The sequence below is a fragment of the Vombatus ursinus genome, unplaced genomic scaffold (assembly GCF_900497805.2).
Source record: "Vombatus ursinus unplaced genomic scaffold, bare-nosed wombat genome assembly UNPS02011916.1, whole genome shotgun sequence".
Lineage (NCBI taxonomy): Eukaryota > Metazoa > Chordata > Mammalia > Diprotodontia > Vombatidae > Vombatus > Vombatus ursinus.
This window is the reverse complement of record NW_020951694.1, coordinates 1880252-1888938: the sequence shown is the minus strand read 5'-3', so window position 1 is coordinate 1888938 and position 8687 is coordinate 1880252. Positions and strand designations below refer to the sequence as shown.

At 45.0% G+C, this 8687-nt stretch overlaps 4 non-coding genes across 4 annotated transcripts; 1 reads left to right on the top strand and 3 right to left on the bottom strand.

Moving 5' to 3' along the window:
• Positions 1-369: 369 nt before the first annotated feature.
• On the bottom strand, positions 370-456 carry TRNAR-UCU. The gene is given in 2 exon segments: positions 370-405; positions 420-456. It is a non-coding gene; the product is annotated as a tRNA-Arg (tRNA).
• An 876-nt stretch (positions 457-1332) lies between these two features.
• Positions 1333-1414, top strand: TRNAL-UAG. The gene has a single exon. It is a non-coding gene; the product is annotated as a tRNA-Leu (tRNA).
• A 5917-nt stretch (positions 1415-7331) lies between these two features.
• Positions 7332-7403, bottom strand: TRNAQ-CUG. The gene has a single exon. It is a non-coding gene; the product is annotated as a tRNA-Gln (tRNA).
• Positions 7404-7932: 529 nt separating this feature from the next.
• On the bottom strand, positions 7933-8005 carry TRNAK-UUU. Its single transcript has one exon. It is a non-coding gene; the product is annotated as a tRNA-Lys (tRNA).
• Positions 8006-8687: the final 682 nt, after the last annotated feature.

The window sequence follows — 8687 nt, the reverse complement described above, 5'->3', positions numbered from 1 at the left end:
TTTTTTCCTCCTCCCCATCAGTCCCTCCAAGTCCCCAAGGTCGAGCCTTTCCCGCCCCTTCTCCGCCCGCCCGGCCCCGCGTCCCCATCCCCCTAGTGCATGGAATAAAGTGATGATCGAACCCTTTCTCTCGGCGTCCTTTCCCCTCCGTCCCCCCCCACCCCATCCCACCCCACCCCCGCCCCCCGGGCGATGCCGCGAGCCGACAGGTAAGTAAGTAGAGAGGCGGAGCCGCACGGACCAGCCCCGAGGCGCAGAGGACGGGCGGGAGAGCCGAGGGAGGGCAGGGGGGAAGTGGGTGGTCGTTTCAGTAGGCCTCCCAGTTCCTTTGTCGCCCAGCCAGTCAACGACCAAGGGGAAAAAATAAAGCGACTCTGGTGGGATTCGAACCCACAACCTTTGAATTGCTTTCTCGTCACTAGAAGTCCAATGCGCTATCCATTGCGCCACAGAGCCACCTGCCGCGGTTTTGCAGCTCGCGCCCTACAGCCGCCACCATCGCCGCCTATGGGAGCCTGGGCAAGAGGGAGGGGAAGGAAGGACTGCGAAGGAGGGAGGGCAGGGCGGGGCGGGGCAGAGCCCGCCCGGTGTGGGAGAGCGGGGCCGCTACCTGGCCGGGGTGTGTGTATGTATGCGGGGTGCCTGTGTGGAGGTGGAGGTTGTGTGTGTGTGGCGGGCGGTGTACGCGGTGCATGCGGTGCATCTGCATCCGCATGTGTCGCTGTGGGTGGCGTGTGGCGTGTCTATCCGTGTGCACGTCGTGTGTGTCTATGTGTCGGTGTGTGTGGTGGACGCGCCTGTCTGCGTGTAGCGCTGTATGTGCGTCTGCACACGTTTGCCTGCCTGCGCGTGTCTGCCGCCTCCCGTCCGTCCGTCCATCCGTCGGTCGGTGGCGGGGGCAGACCACGCCGGCGCTGGGGGCCGCCTCGCCTCGGCTCTTCAGGACTCTCCCGCCTCCCCCCACCCCCAGTGCTTCCCGCAGCGCCGCGGGCTTGCTGCCGCCTCCTCCCCGCCTCCCTCCACGCTTGCCCAGCCCCGGATTGTGTGCGATACAGCCACTTCCCCCAGTTTGTCGATTTGCGTCCCGCCCCTTTCCCCCTTCTAATAAATTGATTTAATTTGAAACCTCGTGAACACATCTGGGTTTTTTCCTTCTTTACTTCCGATTGCTCAGGACCCAGTTTCCCTTTTCCCTCTTTCTACCGTGACTCAGACTCCTTACATAACACCGAGGAAAAAAGCGCGATCTCGGGACGCCGACGCGGCCTCTCGCGGCCGCAGCCCTCCTGGCGCAGCTCTAGGAAGTCGGCGAAAGAACGCCGACTATGCGCAGGTAGCGTGGCCGAGCGGTCTAAGGCGCTGGATTTAGGCTCCAGTCTCTTCGGAGGCGTGGGTTCGAATCCCACCGCTGCCAAGACGGATGTGATTTTGCTACCCGAACTATTTCGTTGTCCTAGGGCTAGGTTTCATTCCCCACCACCACATTCCTTTACTTCCTCGGCCGTGGAGAACTATTGGGGTGCATGGTACTTTGCAGAATTTCAATAACTCATGGCTCCAGCCTCTGCCTTCCGCAATCACGCTGACCATATTTGAGGCACGTGATAGTAATGGATGGTAATATGCTGTCCAGTACCAGATCATCTCCACATACTACAAATCTGTTATTTATTAAAATGATACACTGACCTGAGCCCCGGTCTCTATCAAGGGAACTTGCAATCAAGCACAGGGTGATAAAGGCTTCATGAGGTTTAGATCAGGAAGGTATGAAAATATACAAAAAACATTTATACAAAATTTAGAGAAAAAGAAATCTATGCCATTAGTGTTGGGAAATGTTTTTCTTACAGCAAGTCTAAATCTGCTTCATTTTAATTTCTGACCATTGCCTCTCAATGTGCCCAGCAGAGTTGATCTAATCCCTCTTCCACAAGAATCTTCCTCAAATACTTGAAAGCAACTATTGCATCACCACTATGTCTCCTACAGGCTAAAAACTTCCAGTTCCTTCCATCAATTTATAAAATCATATAAATGATTTTACTATTCTGATCCCTCTCCTCTGGATGTATTCCAGATTATCACTGTCCTTTCTAAAACATAAGCTCAGAACAAGATATAGCTTTCTAGATGTGACCTGACATGGGCAGGGTACAAATGGAAGACACTGTATCTTCTTTTTCTCCTAATATCTTATTAGCTTTTTGGGTTGTCATATCCCCTGTTCATTGAAACCTCGACTATCTTTCAGACAACCTGAAATCTAACCCCATCTTCTCCATTTAAAAAATTGTTTAAGGTCAGTTGTAAGATTTTTGACACTTATTCCTCTTAAATTCAATTTGACTAATATTGGCCACAATAAGTATAGAGGGATGCCAATTCTGTCATCCAAAGTAAATTTTATTCATCCAAGCTTTGTGTCAACTCTGGATTTTACAAGGATTCCATATGTACCTTTGTTCAAGTCACTGATAAAAATAGAAAACACCACAAAGCCAGGCTTTCCAATGTCAACACTCCAGTGGCAATGGCCTTCAAAGATGGCAAGGAACACCCTTTATGTTTATCTTGAGTGTGGTCTAGCCATTCCACTGGTTCTGAATCCATCTACCTCTGCCGCCACTACTGCTTCTCTCTCTTAAGTACTTCAGATTTGTTTTGTGGATAGATTGTTTGTACTTGCTCTCTTTCATTAGACTGTGAACTCTTCCAGGGAAGAGTCTTCTTTGTATCTTCAGGGCTTAGCACAGTGCCTGGTACATTTGTTGTTCAATTGAATGGACCATAGCATGCCAATATTATCCATGGGGTTTTCTTGGCAAAGATATGAGTCCTTCTCAGTGGATTAAAGCAAACAGTTAAGTGACTTGTCCCTGGACACAACTAGAAAGTGTCTCAGGCCAAATTTGAACTCAGGTCTTCCTGATTTCAGGCTCTGAGCTAGCTAGCATGCTTATGGCTGGCACACAGTAGGCACTTAATATCAATCAAAATACATAGACAAAGCAAGCTATATACAAGATAAATAGGAGATAATGAACAGAGGATTCACAGAGAACACTAGAGTTAAGGTACTGGAAGGCTTCCAGATGCTTATTGACTAACTGCAGCTGGTATTATTGAACATAACACCCCACACCTCAAACACTTTTAACTTCCAACTACTGCTCTCTATGGCTTCTTCCAAGTCCCAGCTAAAATCTCACTTTCCAGAGGAAGCCTTCCCCAATTCCTTTAAATTCAAGTGCTTTCCCTCTTTCTATTATTTCTAATTTATCCTGTGCATGGCTTGTTTGTGCTTAGTTGTTTGCATGTTGTCTGCCTCACCAGTTTGTCAGCTGTCCATGAGAGCAGGGACTTTCTTTTGCCTTTCTTTTATCCCCAGTGCTCAGCATAGCCATGCCTGGCACATAGTAGGCACTTAATAAATGCTTATTGACTGAATGACGAAAGAAGAAAATAGAACCAAAAGAACCCCAAACACAATTACTACAAGAATGTGAATGCTAAAAATACTAAAACTGAATGATCTTTGATAAATTTTTATGAATAATCTCAGCACTGGAAAATGTATAAGAAGCAACTCTCTCTTGTCTCAGTAGAAAGGTGGGAACTGTGGATTTGGAATTCAGTCTATCCTTTTAGAGGAGGTAGATGTGTTGCTTTTGCTTAAATTTTTTTTTCTTTGTTAGAAAGAATGAGTCAATGATGGAGGAGGGGCAGTGATAAGCTTTATTCCCCTGCCTGGTCACATGTGTCACCGACTGTATGACTCCTCTATTTTTGTTATGTTTCGTTTTTCCTGATCTTAAATGAATGAATGAGTATTCTGAGATGGAAGTGCCTGTGAGACTGGGAGATCCATCAAAGCCATCCAAAGTCCCATTAACAACTGGAGTCCCACAGTTAGCAGCAGCAACAGCAACAATGAAGTCTGATAAAAGCTCACATAAGCAAGTCAAAGACCTGCTCTTCACAGCCAAACAACAAATCCCAAAAGGAGCCAGCCCAGCTGAGCAAGGGAGCAAAGGAATCCTACAAAGATTCCATTCTTTGAAGTTAACTTGATGGGGACTCTGAGAAGGAAGAAAAGATCTCCTAGGTCCAGGAAATTAGAGGTACTCCTCTCTTTCATGTGTTATATAAGTATGTGCCTCATCAGTATAATTTCATAATCTCTCTTTCCTTCCCACAAAGTCAATGTGCAGGGGTAGAAGAGACACAGTGTGCCTCCAAGTTGGGACAAATCTTTTTCTTCTTCTTCTTTTTTTATTAATTTACTTTGATTTATGAACAATCACTTCCAAATGCTTTTGAATTTAAAATTTTTCTCCCGCTTCCTCCCCACCACCCTCCCCAAGATGGTACACAATCTAATATAGGCTACACATATACATTCTCATTAAACATATTTTCACATTAGTGATGTTGTAAGTAAGAATTAGAACCAATAGGAGGAACCACCAGAAAGAGGAAACAAAACTCAACAGAAGAGAAAAAAAAATAGCAAATAGTATGCTTTGATCTGCATTCAAATTCCATTGTTCTTTCTGGATAGCATTTTCCATCAGGAGGCCTTTGGAGATGTCTTAGATCCTTGTATTGCTGGGAAGGGTTCAGTTTATCAATATTAGTCATTGCACAACGTGGTTGTTATTGTGTACAAAATTCTCTTGGTTCTGCTCACTCCACTCAGCATCAGTCATTACAAGTCTTTCCAGGTTTTTCTGAAGTCAGCCTGTTCATCATTTCTTATAGCACAATAGTATTCCATTATATTCATATACCACAACTTATTCAGCCATTCCCCAATTGATGGGCATGGGGCAAATCTTCTGTTCCAACTATTATAAGCCTGATCCCACTGTCTTCAGTGATCTTAGGCTAAGGATTTTGGTTTGGGGAGAAGTTTTGCTTTTGTAACTTCTGTTCTTGCTTTACCTTCCTAGCAAATATCCCTTTGTAAAAACTAATTGCTGTCAACTGATTGATTGGTATGAGGGAGATCACATGGGATATGGGCTCTTTAACAGTTATATTGGAAGCCACAATACCTCAGAGATACCCCAAGAACCCTGAGGAGATCTTTTCTCTCTTCTCAGAGTCCCTATCAAGTTACCTTCAGAGAATGGAACCTTCATAGGAATCCTTTGCTCCTTTGCTCAGCTGGGCTGGCTCCTTTCAGAATTTGATATCTAGGCTGGGGGTCAATCCCCTGCTAGGCTGTGAAGAGCAGGTCTCTGGCCTGCTGATGTAGGCCTTTATCGGACTTGGTTGCTGTTGCCGCTGCTGCTACTAACTATGGGACTCCAGTGGTTAATGAGACTTTGGGTGGCTTTGATGGATCTTCCAGTCTCCCAGTCACCCAGGCACTCCCATCTCAGAATACTTCTCACTCATATAAGGTCAGGAAAAAGGAAATATAACACCCTCTGGGGCTTCAACCGTGAGTGCGAGTGGGGACAGGGAGGGTGATCACAGAGGGGATGCTACAAAGACATCAGAGAATTACAAAAGAAAGTGCTCTGTGAGGTCTGAGGGGAAAGGGTTTCCTAGATGAGCTGGCATTTAACTTGGCTTTTAAAGAAAGGGTAAGAATGTTTTTATTCAGAGAAGGTCTCTTTTGACTTTTTTTATCAGCTTACTGACGAAAAAGTTCCAGCTTACTGCTGGAACTAGGTGCATTCAAAAGTAACTAACAGATGGAATTGCTCTCCCTGGTAGCTTTTTCGTGATGAAAAAGAAATGCTACAAGGCACTAGGTTCAAAGAGAGGTAATAGCATGGTTACTGGCTAGTTTATCTCCCTGTCAGAGCAACCATGGGGCCATTGCCGCCTCTTTTTTTTCTATCACTGTTACATGATATCTTTCCTCATATTAAGTGAATAAGTAACAGAAATAGGATGGACCACATTATGACCTTTGACTGAAGTCCATAGCAGCAGCTGAGCCATCCTTGAGAAGCATCCTACCGGAGTCATCCCAGGAGGGAACTGAATCAGGAGCTGGGGCACTGTGTTCTACAAGCAAACAAGACATCACTTTGACCAGGGCTTACTGTTCTGCAGGCTTAGTTGCTGTGGCTACCTGAACACTCTGTTATGGATTCTCATCAATGGGCCTCTCATGGCTCCTAGGACCTTTCAAAACTCTATAAAAACCAGGTCATAACTTGGTCTATTCCATCTCCACACTTCAGAGAACTGAATCTAAGGAGATTTAAAAAAAAAAAAAAAGGATTCTATGAAAGGAGAAAACACTTCGGGCAGTCCCAGGCATTCTGTCATCCTTTTGCTCCATCTATTCCGTATATAGGGTATCTCACACTAGAGAGTCCTAGGCTTTGGGAGGAAAGTTGTATATCAGTTTCTTACTAAAAGCTAATATATTCTACCAAAAGATTGTTAAAGAGAAACATACTGATGATGGCTAAAGAATCAGGCCCCCACAGGGGCTACTCCTGGGACTGGAGGTGGCAGCCACCCTTTGGGGACCTCAGATCAGGAGATGGAGTACAAGTTGGGAGAGTGAGCCCAGAGCAGGTACTGTGTGAAAATCTGATCATGCCCCTCCCTTATTCAATCAACAGCCTCCAGTGGCTCTCTTTCAACCCTAGGATAAAATCTAAACTCTTCCACTTTTCATCCCAATCTATCCTCAACCTATTTGTCAACGTTCTTGTGTATTATTTTTTTCTCCAGGGCTCTGTGACAGGCCCAAGGGGCCTTCCCTTTGTGTACTGATTTACTTCATTCCTGAAATGGTCTCACATCCCACTGCCTCATTGAATCACTATCTTCCTTCAAGACTTAGCTCAATCCTCTCCTTCTACTACATTTCCTGATGCCCTCAATTGCTAGTGCCTTCCCTTCCAAACCTCCTTAAAATTAACTACTTTGTATTTATTCTATAAGTACTTATATAAGTACTTGTCTCCAGGTTAGAATGTAAATTCTTTGAAAGTAGGGATTGTTTCATTGTATTTACATCTCCAGGGTCCAGTATATAGCAGGCAATTAATAAATACTGGTTTGTAACAAATAACTGCAAACAAAGATGATGGATTCCAAGTTTCTCAAATTAAAAAAATTCCCAAACCAAATTTTGGTTTTCACATTACTTCCAATTACCCAAGCATTTTCAAATTTTACAACTCTTCAAGTTCCTTCTAAGCAGTCATCTCAATTTCAGCTGAGTTCAGTTCGATTGAATTGAATGGAAAGATTTGCGTTGAAAAGAAAATAATTTTTTGATATTTGGGATGCGAAAAAATGTGTTATGTATATATTTTTAATCCCATATTGAAATCAAACTACAAAAACCTAGGTTCCACCGAGATTTGAACTCGGATCGCTGGATTCAGAGTCCAGAGTGCTAACCATTACACCATGGAACCACCTCCGAGAACCGTTTTTCCTAGGCCCCTTTTACAGTTACTTTGTCTTCTGTACTTTCTCCTTCGCCCTTTCCCTTCTCCTCCTCCCCCTTCCACTTTTCTCTGTCCTGCTTCCCCTTCCCCATTTTCTTCTCTATTTCGAGACAAACCAAAAAGCTTTTCCTCTGAACAACACAATGTCCTCAGACGTCCACTACCCCGCTTTCCTAAAAAGAAAAAAAATTGCTTTGCAAATTCACCAACAAAATCTGGTTTGCTCGGCTATGCTTAATGTTACAGAAGTTTTGTTTTTCTATTTTTTTACAGAGGGGTAAGGGGGTGAAGAGAAAATGAATGTTTATTAATTGGGAAAAAAAGCAAGTACACTCACTTTTTAAAAATTATTAACCTTAGTGTTTTGATTGTTACCATATTCTATACGAAGTAATTAAAAAAGAAAGATTTGATTGTTACCATATTCTATACGAAGTAATTAAAAAAGAAAGAAAACCAAAGGCACTTGTTAAATAAAGAAATACATAAAAATAAACGCCCGAACAGGGACTTGAACCCTGGACCCTCAGATTAAAAGTCTGATGCTCTACCGACTGAGCTATCCGGGCCCTGGTAAAGGACTCAACCAGAAGCATACTAGAAGCTGCGCCTGCGTCGACCTGTCTTTAAAAAGACGGAAAGGGAGGAGGCAAACGAAGAATTACGCCTGCGCAGGGCATTGGGTCTTGTCACATGTGTCTGTACTCTTGTTTCCACTGCGCCGCTTTGTGCAGGACTCTGCAGTCAGTCTGCCTATTGGGAGATCTCTCCAGCACTCAGCTGACTCTAGCGCAGGCGCTGTGCGCCTCTGGCTGGGGCTGAGTCCTCGGGAGCTCAAAGGGAAAGCTCCGAGGCAAGGGCCTAACAATGCCCCTGGGGGCGCGGCTGCAGCGCCTAACACGGCCACAAGAGGCCGCTGCAAACCAATTAGTGCTCCCTTCTTTTGCGGGTACCTGCAGATCGCTTGCATCTTCTTTTATCCTACTGGCGTCAGAACCAGGGGAGAGGCTAAGATTGACAACACACAGGATTGGGGCGGGGTATAGGGGAAAGAACCCGGGACCAAATGCAAACTCTGTCGATTACTAGCCTCTCCGGGCTTCAGGAAAACGAGAGAATTGGACTAGACCTTTAGGGTCCCTTCCAATTCTGGCGTCCTGAGATTTCAATGACATTTGGGGTCCTCACACGAGAGAAACTGGAGGGAAGGGTGAAGGAGCCCAGAGGATGGGGGGAGGGGAAAGAAAGGAG